General features: G+C 49.4%; 1 long non-coding RNA gene across 1 annotated transcript; it reads right to left on the bottom strand.

Moving 5' to 3' along the window:
* Window positions 1-3,250: 3,250 nt before the first annotated feature.
* On the bottom strand, window positions 3,251-5,232 carry LOC119866162. The gene is made up of 3 exons (XR_005379212.1): window positions 5,124-5,232; window positions 3,800-3,959; window positions 3,251-3,492 (listed from the first exon to the last, which is right to left on the bottom strand). It is a non-coding gene; the product is annotated as an uncharacterized LOC119866162 (long non-coding RNA).
* Window positions 5,233-12,373: the final 7,141 nt, after the last annotated feature.

The following is a 12,373-nucleotide window of genomic DNA, read 5'->3' as shown; positions in this document are numbered from 1 at the left end:
GGTGTCATGATTGATTAGTGATGTCTGCTCTGGGCATGGCAAGGGGAAGTGGCAGCGTGAGTGCAGTGTATTTTCTGACCCTGGACACTATGATGTCTAGCATCTGTTTCTGCTCTGACATCCTGTGATTCTATTGCTACGATTCTGTGAGTCTCCCTATAAACTTCTGTAGTCAGCATTATTTACAGAATATTTGAGCAGCCCAGGCTCCTGCAGGCTTGCTTGGCAGGGCAGGCTGGTGAGCTGAGAGCCAGGAAGACAGAACCGGCTCTGTGCAAGGCAAAACAGATCGTTGCTGACAGCATGTGATGTGGGTGACGTGGCAACTCCCCGCTTACCCCCTAAAATAGTCCCCATATCTCTCGGGCTAAAAATTTTTACTATTAGTCACTGCATTGGATTAAAATATTATCTCCAGGAGGCCTTTGTTTCAACGCACAGATATGGCCTAGAAGGGGTAAGCATGCAATCCACGCCAGTGTGTTCACTTACTAAACCTATTGTTTGTTGCTCGGCGGAACAGAACTGAGAGGGATGGGGCAGGGGAGAGGTGATTTTTGAGAGCAGGTTCGGAGGTTCGGGAAAGTATAACGTACAGGGCAAGACGCACTGCATGGCTCCAGGAGGTGCTGTGTACTCTGAATTAGGGTGACCACCTCATTCTGGGGCTTTCTTAGCGTTAAAATGAAGACCTGATGTTCTAAGGATTCCCTCTGTTTCAGGCACATGGGGGTTGTTGATCACTTAACTCTAGGCCCCGAGGTGTGTGGGGGGGAACTATGTAGTCCTTGCTAGGACAAGGAGTCCTTGTAGTCCCTCGTGTGGCTGCCCGAATTCTCTTTCTGGACATGTTCCTCCTTTGCTTATGAATCTTCTGTGGCTCTCTAGGGCCCGCTGTCTGAGGTCTCCTTATGGTGTTCGAGGGGGCCCTCCCTAGCTGTGCTTCCTGATGTCACTTCATCTATCACTCTCCTGCGAGGTGTCACATCAACTAGTTGCCAACCTGGAGACCCACTGGGTTAAACAAGGAGCTTTCCCTTTGGGGTGGGAGGCATTCCTTGGAGGGTATTCAACTTGTATCAGTAGCAAAAGAATTAATTAGCCCGGCCTTTCTGTTATAAAACTCATCCAACTCCCCCAGTGAGTTGGGACTTGGGATAAGGCTGCCACTTTGTGTCAGGAGGGACCCCGCTTGTCCCACAGAGCCCCAGGAACCCTTGGAGGAAAAGCAAAGCCACCATGAAAACACTCCAAATGAAAATAAAGACTCCTTCCTTCATGTAGTCTTTAAGCTTTCCAGAGCGGTCAGTCATACATTACTTGGCAGATCCCCTCCTTCTCTCTGGTCAGGTAAGACAGGTGTCATGCCCATGTGACAGGTGGAAAAACTGAGGTCCCAGGCAGAGGGCCTGTACGCAATATATAAAGGTTTCTGGACAAGGAGAGGCAGGTGCAGTGGTATTTAACGTCTCATGGCACATTGGTGACTAGACGGTAACTAATCAAGGTCTCCTGAACTATGTTCTCTGGTGTTTTCGTTCATTCGTTCCTCAGATATTTATTGATGCACACTATGTGTCAGGCAGCATGTTTGTCTCGTAATAATGATTATAGCTAGACTGTGGGGGATTTTACTACCTGCAGTCCCTCTACTAAATTCTATATGCACCCTCATTTTAGTGCTCATGGCAACCCACTGGGGCATGGTTACTATTACTGTCCCCAGGTAGCAAGACAGTAACTGAGATAGAAGAGGGACAAGCAGCTCTCTCAAGGTCGCTCAGCTCATCAGGGGGGGCTTTGCTGAGGCTTGTCCTATGTGCCGGTGTGGTCTGCCTTGGTGGAGCTCTCCCTCTCATAAGGAAAGAAATGGGCCATTTTTCTGAGGCCGGCCCTTTGCCTCAATGATTCCCTGAGCTGCTCCTGCCCAACGAGCGACATCCCAATCAGGAGAGAACGATGACAGTGTTGCCGGAGCATCTTCTTTGGGCCAGGCATGTCCTTTGTGCTTTCCATACCACCCGGTGGAGGAGCTGTAGTTGGGCCAGAAGAAACTGAGGCTTGTGGGGTTGACATGGTTGGCCAAAGCTGGCACAGCAGGTTTGCGGGGAGCAAAGACCCAGGCTTGGATGGAGATGTCGCTCGACTCGGCTGTTGCCTCCAGGCAGCCAGGGCTGTCCCAGAGGACCGGGGATGGGGGTGGGGTGGGGGGAGTTTGCCGTGAGTCTTCAGGTCACAGGAAAACCACAGGAGCAGTTCTCCGGCGGCTTGGTACGTGATCTGAAGCACAGACTCTCGGGACAGGAGCCAGAAAGCCACTCTCCCACCCATTGTAAGCTGGGGACCTGGGGTGAGGACCCAGGACTGGCCCCTGCGGAGTCCCGCTGCCCACGAAGGGCAGCAGGTGGCGCTGTGGCCCCGGTTTAGCAAGGGCAGCGGGAAGGTGGAAAGGAGGGGCGAATCCAGAAAGAAAAACTAGTGGAAAACAAGGATTTAAAAGAAGAACAATTTGTTCCAAAACATTTGCCTTGTAACGGGGTCATCTATAAATTCTGGGATTTCCTGTTTGCTGCTGGGCAGGCCGGCCGGCAGGCAGGCCGCTCTCCTCTGTGCAGTCTGGAAGAATCATTTCAGCCCCACTCATGGGCCCGGGCCTCCCCTGGCCCAGATTGGCTCTGAAATTTCCCGGCTTTTGTGCCCTTAAGCAGGATCCTGTGACAGCAGGTCCCGAGCTGTGCTCCAGTTTCCGCTGGGTGGGAGGAGGAGCAGGATCGTGGTCTTTTTTCAAAGGAGAGACTGTATCTTTCGATCTCCCCGTGCTAGCCAAGCTGCTGGGCTTGTTTTGAGTCATCAGGTAGGAGAAAAGAATAATATGAAAGAGACAGAGGTGGCCCTCTCCTTTTTATTTTTCGTAGTTAGCGATTTTGTGCGTGCGGTGAGAGGATTCAAGGTCTGCCCCCTCAGCGAACCTCAGGTACACGGTGCTCAGCCACAATCACGGTGCTGTACCTGAGTCCCCAGAACCGTCTTCTCCCTGGAAGTGTGTACTCTGTGACCAGCACATCCCCATTCCTCGCGCCCTCCCAGCTGCTGGCAAGCGCCATGCTACCCTCTGCTTCTGCAAGACTTTTTAAAATTCCACATATAAGTGATCCTCTGCAGTATTTGTGTTTCTGTGTCTGGCTTATGTCATTTAGCATAATGTTCTCCAGCTTCGTGTTGTTGCAAATGGCAGGATTTCCTTCTTTTTTTATGGTTGAATAACATTCCATTGTGTGTATATACCACATCTTCTCTGTCCATTCATCTGTCAGTGGACACTTAGGTTGTTTCCAGGTCTTGGCTGATGTGAATAAAGCTTCATTGATCATGGAGGTGCAGGTATCTCTTCGACATAGTGATTTCATTTCCTTTGGATATACACCCAGAAGTGGGACTGCTACATCATATGGGTAGTTGTATTTTTAAGTTTTCTGAGGAAGGAGGTGGCCCCTTTCAAAAGAAGAGAGCTGTTCTAGTTAATATGGGGATGGAAACGTCATTGGAAAAAAGACAAAACTCTTTTTATCAGTCCAGTAGAACTTGAACCAAGTCCAAAGCCCAAAGTGTCAACGGATAAATGGCTAGAGAAAGGACACCCATCCACCCATCCACCCACCCATCCACCATCCACTCATCTGTCCATCCATCTATCCATCCACCCACCCATCCACCGATTCACTCATCTATCCATCCACCCACCCATCCATTTATCCAATTATTCACTCATTCATTCAGCAGACAATTACGGAGTACCTACCATATGCTTGTACCTTGTCTTGTTTTAGGCTGAGGCTAAGCCTAGACCAGCTCTATAGTCTCCTCCTGGGGGCCAGTGGCATGTGGAGGGCATGCGAGTACCATCTGAAGATGGGATCCAGAAGGTGGGCTCAGGATTCCTGGACAACAGCTGTTGGGACCTTTAACGAGAATTGCAACATATTTGGCCAGGGTGAGGGGTACAGTTTGTGGCTGAAAAACAGAGTTTTTCTCTGAATAAGTCAAACGAGCCTGTCTGGGATCAACTCCACGAGGGCTGGACAATCTGGTCCCAGCAAATTAAAACAACATGGGCACCAGCCAGCTACATTTTTGAAAACAGTATTTTTGTTGTTTTAATCAAGGACACCACCCCTGTCCCCTGCCCTCGACAACAAGCTCTGAATTGAAATGGGGCAGAATTTATAAGAAAATAAAACACATCTTGGTTATTCCAGCACATGTTCATTTTCCTTCTCACGAGCTTCACCATTGAAGCGCCTTTCTGTACCCCATTTTACCCTCTGGTCTGCAGGCTTGTTGGGATTGATGAGCCTGTGCCAAGGTAGTGTCTTAGGTGACGCAAGAGCAAAGAAGCTCTTCCGGGTATAGCTGAAGCCAAACGGTTGTGGGTTGTGTTCTCCTCCCAGGTGGGGAGTCCCTCTTAGCCAGGGCCTTGGTCTCTGCAGGGACTGTGGGCAGCCAGGGGATGCAGCATGAGCCCCAGGCTGAGTCTGTGTGTTAACTGGGCTTTTATTTTCTGTATTCCATTGCTTTGACATCTTGAGACCCTGCCTGTCTGTGGGGACTGCCCAGCCCAGAGTTAGCAGGTCCTAAAGCTGGTGAACAACTTGCTGGGAAGTGTGATGTGACTTTCAAATGCAGACCAGCCAATCCAGAGGTCAGATCTCCAACCATCACCTTTGTGGGGCTCTCACACACACACCCCTCCCAGGCCACTCACCACCTGCCCTAACCACCCCAGGACACACAACTAGGGGCAGCCCCTATGCCCGAGATCTCACTGAAATTATTGAAATGAGCCCATCCCAAGCCTGCTCACCCTCCCTCACCGCTTCCTGTAAAAACCACAATAAAGACTCTTACCCAGGTTCCCCCTTGCTCCCTCTGCCTTCTCACTGACCCTAGGGCTTCCTTATGTGACCCTGCCCCGAGGCTGTGCCCTTTGTTTCTAGAGACCCCACGAGTATAATAAACTTCCTTAGTGACCGGCACTTGCCGTGTCCCATTAAAAAAAATCCAGGGACCCTTTAAGACAGTCTCCACTGTCTCAGCATCCCGAGCTGGTCACCCTGCTAGCTTACCTGCAGCCTCCTCTTCCCTAAAGTGGAGACAGTGCCATCCCGTGGTCGAGCTCGTGGGGATTGGGTAGGGGACAAAGTGATTTCCCAGCCTCAAGTGAGCACCTCTTCCAAGCCCCTCTTTACCACCCTCCCCCACGTTCTTTCTTTGTAACACTTATTTGCATTTGAAGTGACTCATTTCTCTCTTTGAGGCTGCTTCTCCCTACTAGAATGAAAGCTTTTGTTCATTGCTGAGCGCCCAGAGCCTGGAACAGTGCCTGGCACAGCCTAGGTGCTCCCATACCAGCATGGAATGAACACGAACGTGCCGCCACTCAGGTGTGCTCGTGCGCCTGTTGCTTTCCTCCCTCCTCCATCTTCTGGGGCCCCTCCTGTGTGTGACCCGGTGTGGATTTGGGCCACTTCACAGATTGGAAGCCACTCAATGAGACTCCTGTCCCTTCTGCTGGCCTGTGAAGCTTTGTATTCACGTGGAGGCCCTCACCCAAGACACCCAGGGCACTTTGTAAACACTAATGACGTAAATGGTGCACTTTGCTGCAGGTGGGGCATAATCTTCTGAAGCAAGATGGTTGCCAGCAAAGCCAAACCTGTTCTGGAAGAGAGTGGAAAGTTTAAGCAGAGTCCTCAGGGGTCATTGGGCCATTTGCCCGGTGACGTCTGGCCAGTGGCTCAGGTCAGCAGAGATTCCTGGAAGGCAGCCCCTCCTAGGAACCCCTCCTTCCCCTTACAGCCCTAAGCCCTGGAGCCGGTATTGTTTTGCTCCTTTGGCAGAACTTCCTGAATCAAGTGAAGAGGATTCTCTTGCTGCCAGAAGGCTCCTTGCATGGATTTATTGAGTCCCACTTAGCAGAGGCGCTGAGGCTGCGAGTTGTATCATGTTCGTACTCATGCATTCAACAGATCCTTTAGAGCATCCAGTCTGAGTCAAGCGTTCTGGATACAAGGATGGGGATACCAGTGAGGGGACACTGACTCATGAAGGAAGTACTTGGCAGGGCACATGGCACAGGGTCTGTGGGAGCCCAGAGAAAAGGTTCGGGTCAGGATAGGCTTCCTGGAGGAGTGCTGCTTCTGTTGATACTCAGAACTCTTGAAGTTGTGGGTTGCAAAACCCCAACTGAAACAGGCTTAGGCCCTAAAGAGAATACATTGGCTTATGGAACACACAAAGCTAGGAGTTACTGGCTTCAGGCGCAACTGGATCAGGGTGCTTAATTGAGAACTCCGTCTCTTGATGCTGTTTCCCTCTCTGTGTTGACCTCATTTCCTCCAAATGTGGCCAGAATTTCCCCCACTTGGTGGATAAAATAGGAATATGTTTAAAATTTTATTTATTTATTTGACAGAGATAGAGAGAGAGAGAGAGCACAAGCGGGGGGAAGGGCAGAGGGAGAGGGAGAAGTAGACGCCTCGCTAAGCAGTGAGCCCGATGTAGGGCTCAATCTCAAGACCCCAGGATCACGACCCGAGCCCAAGACAGACACTTCACCGACTGAGCCACCCAGGCGCCCCGAAAAGATAGGAATTCAAAGCTTTTGATTCACATTCTTCTCCTTCCATTTGTATATTTACTTAGCCATTGTTTACTGAGTAGTGAACAAGACAGTGTCCTACAGATTTATCCTACAGACAAACTTATGTGCCAAGACACATGTACAAGAATTTTCATTTCAACATTGTTTACACTGACCAAAGCCTGGAAACAACTTAAGTGGCCACCGACAAGGGATTGGTTAAGTAAGTTTCGCAATGGCAGACCGGACAGCCCTTCAGAAGAATGAACTAGATCTCTATCAGTAGTCCTTGCTCAGGGCAACTCTATCCCCCAGAGGACATTTGGCAATGTCTGGAGACGTTTTCAGTTGTCACAGTTGACTGGGGTGGGGGGTGGGGTGGGGGGCGGAACAGCACTAACAGCTTCTCATGGATAAAGGCCAGGGATGCTGCTGAACTCCCTCCAGTGCCCAGCAAGGTGCACCCCCACCCCCATCCCAACAAGGAATTATGCAGCCTGAAATGTCAATAGTGCCCAGATTGAGGAACCTTGATCTGTATCTGCTGTTATAGAAATCTTTAAGAAATGTTAGGTTAAAAAAGAAAAAAGAAAAAGAGAAGGCATCGTGGAAAACAATAGATACAGGAGACCGCCATTTGTGCAAAACAAGGAGCATACCTATCTGTGTGCTTATACGTGCATAGCTTTATCTCTGGAGGAATAAATAAGAGAGTGAGGGGCTGTCTAGTGAAGGCCTAGGGGAGAGGTGTGGAAGAGAGATTTATTTTCACTATACAGCTTTTGTACTGTCTGAATATTTTTAGACCACGTACGTGTATTCTTAAAATAAGTAAGTAAATAAATAAACACACAACACACAACACAACACACACACAGTCTGAAAGTTTGACCAGACCCACCCACATTCCCTGCCTTCCAGGTCTTCTCTTTCTGGGATGAGCAGGTTAAGAACATGCCACTGAGTCACAGTTGGAAGAGCTCTTAGAGATGTTCAAATCCGAGGAGTCATCAGAGGCTTTGGAGGTGCTGGATGAGACACATCTGGATGGGTCTTTACAGTAGGACTGCCTAGAGCCTTTAATGCAAGTGTGTACATTAACCCTTTCGGAGGAGTTATGGTAAAGAGAAATGGTAGATGTCCTTGACTCCTTTTTCCTTCCCTAGGGCTGCCATGTCAAAGTACCACATACCGGGTTGCTTAAAACAACTGAAATCTGTTGCTGCTCAGCTCCGGAGCCTAGAGGTTCAAAATCAGAGTGTCCAGTCGGCAGGGCCTTGCTCCCTCTGCAGGCACCAGGGAAGAATCCTTCCTTGGCTCTTCCAGCTTCTGGAAGCCTCTAACAATCTTGGGCATTCCTTGGCTTGCAGCTGCATCCCTCCTCTTTCTGCCTGCAGCACCATAAGACCTTGTCCCTGTTTATCTGTCTTTGGATGCCGTGTTCTTAACAAGGGCACCAGCCGTGCTGGATGTAAGGCCCACTGTGCTCCAGCATGACCTCATCCTAGCTGAGCTCATCGAGATTATTCTATTTCCAAATCAGGAAACATTCTGAGGTATTGGGAAGACTTCAATGTACCTTTTTGGGGGAGGACACACTATAACTCATAACCACTCCTAAGAACGCACACGTATGTAAATAGTTTTTTTCCATTTCAATTTTTTAAAAAAACCCTACTGTTCTACTTATAATGCTTCAAGAAAAGCGGATCTCATATAATTTCTTCGATTTATAATCGAAGGGTCTGAAGCCCAGAGAGAGATAGTCATTAGCCCGAGATCACATAGCAAATTAAAGGTGGGGCTGAAACTAAAATCTAGGTCGGCTTTCTCCTGGAGGACAGAGTCCCTAAGTCATGTCTGTCCTTGATGGGAGCTGCTCTTTGTATATGAGGCCATGGCTGACTGGTGGTCAGTAGGGCATCCATCAGGTTCATCCATCCACCCACTGCTCCCGCCTGTTACCTTCCAACACGCAAGCACAGCTACCTGGCAGAGTGTCCTGTTCCTACAGACACATAGGGACTTAATATGAATATTCCCAGGTGTGTTTTTGGGGACACTAGGTAGTGTGTGACAGAAACCACTGCAGACGGATTGAAGTCAGAGGAGGGATCTCTTGGCTCTTGTATCAGGGGAGGCACAGCTGGATCCAGGAGCTCAAGTGATGTCCTGATCCATCTCTCTCTCCTGCTCACTGTCCTGCTTCCCTGTGTGTTTGTGTCATCCCAAAACACATTCACATCGAGGTGGGAAGCATGGGGCCTGGCCACTCCAGGCTGGTCAGCATTTGAAGGAGAGCTTAAAGTGTGAGTAGTGAACTCACACTTTCCCAGGCTCCAGCCAATGTCCCAAGGACGGCTTGGTGGCCACATCCCAGAACCTATGCCTAGAGTCAAGAGTATTTGGTTCTCTGCTTGGCCAGACCTGAAGCAGTGGGTGGGGTCCGCTCCACCCAAACCATGACAACTGAAAGTGGGAGAACACTGGTCCCCCCAAAAGGTTCTGGTCAAGTGAAGTACGTGTGTCCACTGTGGTGAGTTAGCTCTGCTCCTCCTTTGCTGACTCCTCACCCACTCGGCAGCTACATACAGTGGTGATGGGACGAGGAGACTGACCGGCTCTGGACAACCCCTCTCTGCTGCAGTGGACTATTTTGCACCATGGACTGTTGGCTTCCTCTGGGTTTCTGAAGCTCTTCATTCCCACTACTGGATGTTTACTTTTCCATCCTCCACCCACTACCAGACTGCAAACTCCTTCTGGGACCCTGGCCTATTCCCCTTTGCAAACCAGCATCTAGCACAGCAGACAAAGAGGAGGCTCTTAATAAATGTCCATTGAATTGGGAATCTCTAATAAAAGCCAAGGATGTGGTAGGTACTCCATAAAATCTTGCTGAATGAATGAGTGGTTGGATAGATGGATGCATGCAGGCATGCACAAATGCCCACACCCGCACGTATGTACGTATAGATGAATGGATGGATAGATGCACCGATAGGTGGGCGGGTAGCTGCATGAATGGGTGGATAGATGAACAGATGGAACAATAGACTGATGGATTGATGGATGGGTGGATGCAAGGGTAGATGGATGGATGGGTAGATGAGTTGATGGATGGAGGCACAGGTGGAGGGGTGAGTTGACAGATGCTATCCTGATCACCACTCAGGCACAGTCTCCTATGCAAAGAGCTACTTCTATCAAGGGCAAACATAGCTCACTGATTCTTTCATTGTCTGGCTATCTGATTTCTGTCACACAGCCTACTCACTTTCTTTTACAATACAGGGGACTTAATGCTCACTTGCCTAGTGAATTCCATTCTGATTCTGCTGTTTATCATTGGAGACAGTGACAAACCATGCTGCAGAGCATAAGGGGCCAGATGTCTGTTCCGAAAGAGAAGGAAACGGTTAAGAAGTAGGAGCTGTGTGCCCCTCTCTCTCTTCCTGCAGACAGATTTTGGTGGTGAAGATGGCTGGGGTAACCTTCAAGACACGTCCTTCCAGCTCTGTGGTTAGAGGCAGCTCTCTGACCCTGGTTTTTACGAGCCAGTCCAACCCAAGAGCCCCGGGTACGGGCTCTGGATGCAGCTGTATCAAGACTTTCCTACATGTGCCACTCTTGGAGACTCAAGCTCTTAGCCTGCCTCTAATTCAGATGGGAGTTGGTCCCACCAGGGAAAGAATCGCCTTCCACCCCTAAGGAGCTCTGGCTTCCTTATTCCCTTTGCTGTTGTCCTCACGCCTCCTGGGAAAGGGGCCAACTCAGCAGTCAGTGTCAGAGGGAAACAGCTCCTGGGAAATAGCCCCAAGGGCCCACCTGTGCAGGCAGTGGTTATTGATAGTCAGACGGCCCTCTGGGGTCCAGCTTGCTGGACAGAGAGTGCTCACACCACTCCCTGCAAATCCATCATCTCCCTTGGGTTTCAGCTCTTAGGAGGTTCAGTTAAATAGTCTGCTGGATACTGAGCAGAAAGGCTGATTCCCACTGCCTCTGCCACGCTCTCCATGGGGCGCCGTACACAAACAGCCACGAGCGTGCATTCAGCTCCCGCTATGTGCCAGGCTTCCTCCTACTCTTATGAGACAGCTATTAATATCCCCACTTCATGGAAGAGAAAATGAGGCTCAGATGGTGAGGTCGGTGGACTCACTCATGCTCACGCAGCCAGTAAGTGGCTGAGCCAAGACTCAAACCCGGGGCTCCCTGCAAATTCGCAGCTGTCTCCACGGACTGGCATGGCCAGGACTTCACTGATGTTCACTGCCGATCCATTTTGGAGTTTAATCAATGGAAACCTCACTTAGCATTTTATTTTCTCTATCAGCAATTCGTGAACTGTAATAGCCTATGAGGGAGGAAAAATGGCCTATGGAAACAAAGATTGATGCTAAAAACTGGAAACGAGTCAGTGTTAGCACTTGTGTGCTCTTTCTGTTTTGGCTGCTGGAATTGCGTAAAAAGCATGGGCCCCCAGGAGATGTGATTTAAGGATCCCTAGATGTTCCATCACCTAATAGCTCCTCTGTTCCCTAAGATTTCACCAGGAGACTTTCATTTCTTTGGGCCTGAAATCCTTTTTGATTTTCCGAAGGCTTTAATTAAAATGACAATACCTCTGAGAGCGGTCATAATAATCTTTGAGCCTGTGCATCAGCTAAAAGCTTCAGCAAAGGAGTAGATAGTGAGGACTTTGGAAAGGGGCATACGATTCACAAAGGTGGCCAGGAAGCAAGTACGGGCCCCAAAGCGGGAACTCACTTTGCCTCTGTTACAGTTCCATCCAAGGCCAGCTGGAAAGGGAAAAAAATCAGGTCTGCTAGCTACTGGGTGCATTGTAGATTACCCTGACACCTAGAAACATAAAGTGAAAATGAACATTTACTCTCTCACAGTTTCTCTGGGTCAGGTATTTGCGAGTGGCTTAGCGAGGGGGTTCTGACTCTGGATGTCTCAGGGGGGTGCAGTTGAGATGTTGGCTGGGCTGCGGTCTTATCTGTAGGCTTGGCTGGGGCTGGAAGATCTGCTTCTGCTCCAAGGGGACTCACTCACATGGCTTTGGGCAAGATAATGCCAGCCAGTGGAAGGAGGCTTCTGTCCATCATGGACCTGCCCACTGAGCTGCTTGAGTGTCCTCACAACACAAGGGCTGACTTTCCTTAGACCTAATGAACCCACAGAGGAGCAAGCAGGCCAGAAGGGGCTGCAGTGTCTTTTATGACCTTGCCCCAGCAGGTCATACTCCTAACTTCTGCAACATTTTCCACGTTACACTGTTCAGTGGGAGAGAGTCCTACACAAAGATGTGAACTCCAGGTGGTGACATTATCAGGGGGACCATCTTGGATAGTGATTTGGGGCTACCACGATCTCTGTCTTTAATACTTAAGTGATAAAGGGGAAGCATGAAGAGCTCACCTGAATATATTCTGGATTTTTCATGAGGCAGGGACCGTGCCTGATTGTTCACTATAATATTCCTGGAAGCACCTGGGACAATGCCCAGCGTTTAGTGGGTGTTCAGGAAACACTTGCTGAATGAGATAAGCAAGTGATGGATACTTGCTACAGAAAAAAAGTGGTTCTTGAAACTCAGTCCATTTTACTTACTGCTCTGTTAGATGTTCATAGAGGGCAGGGATCGAGCAACAGGATTTTGCACTGCTAGACTTCTCATATCATTGACTTTTTGTCACCTGTGTATCATTGTGGCTTTTTGTTCAG

The sequence above is a fragment of the Canis lupus genome, chromosome 26, assembly GCF_011100685.1.
Source record: "Canis lupus familiaris isolate Mischka breed German Shepherd chromosome 26, alternate assembly UU_Cfam_GSD_1.0, whole genome shotgun sequence".
Lineage (NCBI taxonomy): Eukaryota > Metazoa > Chordata > Mammalia > Carnivora > Canidae > Canis > Canis lupus.
Note: the sequence above shows the minus strand (reverse complement) of the source record. Positions and strands in the feature narration are given on the sequence as shown.